Genomic DNA, 2,244 nt, shown 5'->3' with positions numbered 1-2,244 from the left:
TTTGCAACATGGCCAGCCTGGCGAGTCTTCTGGAGCGTATTTCCAGAACACGGTCCTCACCCCGTAAACGCAGAGCATGGCACATGCAAGAGCAGGAAGAATCATCAGGGAGGTCTGAGCAACATTCTTCTTTCCAAAACCTGGGTTAGCCCTTCCCCGTCATTCCCTGGAAGGGTTTTGCCAGGGAGCTTTCCGTTCGAGATTTCTCCGTCGGCCAAGGGGTGACTGGTTTACCCCTTCCTCTTCTCCATCTCGTGAAAGGGGCTTACAAGGTCCTTTCCCTCCTCGGTTGCGACCCGAGGTTTTGTACAAGGAAGCTCCAGGAAGATCATGGGTACTTTCCTCCTCTCGGGCTCAAGCACCTTGGCGTTTCGTCGCCAAGTTTCGAACTTGCGGGCAAGCTCGATGTTGGACCATCTGGACGCCATGACCGAGGGCTTCCTCTCGGGTGTCTCATCTGTGGATGTCGACAAACTCAGACACCCTTCCATCCTTGGGAAGAGCTTGTTTGTGCCCAAGGACAGAGACATAGACAGCGGTGTGCGGAGGAAGTCGACTTTCGTTTTCACTCCTCCAAGGCGCTTTCTTCCAGACCCTGCAGGCCTCCAGCGCCTCTTTCTTTCAGCCTCGTCGGCCTAAGTTATCGGACTGGCTACGGCAACTAAGACAAGGTGTCCAATAGCAGTCCCCTCCTGTCAGGAACAGGTAGCACGGGAGGCTCTCCCGAGTGGGGGCATAATCCTAGAGGGAGCGGCAGAGTTCACGAACTCTAGGATTGGCAACCCCCCTTTGCAGGTCTCACGCTGGGAGGATGCCTAAGGTTACTCATCCGGATAAGAGCTTCCCGATGCCGATTCCTGCACGATCTCCGTGATCAGCAAGGATATCGCGCCTGCCGTCTCTGTCAGCGAATTCAGTGTCACTGAACCTCTATGCCATGGGGTTGGCAAGAGTTTTGCCCGTTTGGGTAGAATGATCCATGCCTTAGGAGTAGGTCCTCCATAGGATCGTCGACGGCTTCACCCCCCGGCTTCTTCAGTCGATCCTTTCTCGTAGGAAAGCATCTGAGACGGGAATTCCGTAGTCGACCTCTGAGCTCTGATCAATTTTGTTGAACAAACTTCGTCCAGCGTGGAACAGCAGAATCGATCAGACTGGTAACGAGGCGGCAGGACTCCTTAGGTCCTGGATCGGAAGGACGGGTACTTTCAGCTTCCATTCCATCCATCTTCCAGGAAGCTCTTGGAATTCAGCCTAGACTACAGGTGTTCCTGCTTAAGATGCGGTGTGGCGATCCCGCCGTGGCATCGCAGGTTTTTCCCCAGAGAACTCACCCTGCTTTCCTCATGGCCGCTCAGGAGCAGGCTTATGCCTCCTTCGCTTCCGGATCCTTACCATGAGTGAGGGATCATGGTAATTTGCTAGGAGCCTTCTCTACTTCTGCCTCAACATCTGGAGTATCTAGCCATGATATTGAGTCAACGGCCTTACCACGTTGGAAACCCCGCTTCTCGTCCGTCCAGCGAGGTTAAGCAACGTCGGGTCTGGTCGGTACTTGGATGGGTGACCGGCTGGGGACGCCAGATGCTGTTGCCTCCTCCTCCGAGACTTCCCTTCCGTTGACTGTGGCAAGGCTGAGGAGAGTCGCATTACCTGTTATCAGTCAAGCAGAGCTTTCAGTCCTACCTTGGAACGTTTTCCTAGGTCTCTTTTCCTCATTGACCCGTCTAAAGTCCCGAACGGTTGCCTCAGGATAAGTTCCCTGTGGGGCGGCCCAAGTTCCGGTGGTTTCAAAGCAACGATTAACCGGACTTTCTGGCCCCTATGGGACCAGCGGAACAATTAGACCTGCAATGGGTGTTGACCTATGGAACCTCTTGATGGGAGTGGATATTCTCATCCTTTCCCCACATTTTTTATGCTGTTCTTGGACTCGTCGAAGAAAAGGGGGGGGGGGGGGGGGCATGTTCCGGTTCAGGCCTATGGTCAGGACCTGAAGGATACCTCTCCATCATTCAGGTTTTCTTAGGGGCCGTAGTCTGGCCCCTCTACAGATCCTACAGCTCCTGCCGAGTCGCTCCGTGTGCGACGACTTCATGGTACTGGCGTATTCCAACCAGCAAGGGACGCATTTTCATACCTTCGCATCTTGCAGTAGAGATACTGAGATGATTTGAGATCCTCTCAATGCCACTATCGGCTCGCTCATTCCGGGCAAAGGAATGTTCTCTCCGACTATCTGAG

At 54.0% G+C, this 2,244-nt stretch overlaps 1 pseudogene; it reads left to right on the top strand.

Annotated features, from left to right (window-relative positions):
* The first annotated feature begins 1,477 nt into the window (after positions 1-1,477).
* Positions 1,478-1,596, top strand: LOC137658057 (5S ribosomal RNA; annotated as a pseudogene).
* Positions 1,597-2,244: the final 648 nt, after the last annotated feature.

This window comes from Palaemon carinicauda, chromosome 18 (assembly GCF_036898095.1).
Source record: "Palaemon carinicauda isolate YSFRI2023 chromosome 18, ASM3689809v2, whole genome shotgun sequence".
Taxonomy (NCBI): domain Eukaryota; kingdom Metazoa; phylum Arthropoda; class Malacostraca; order Decapoda; family Palaemonidae; genus Palaemon; species Palaemon carinicauda.
The sequence above is the reverse complement of the archived record's forward strand: the minus strand, read 5'-3'. Positions and strand labels throughout refer to the sequence as shown.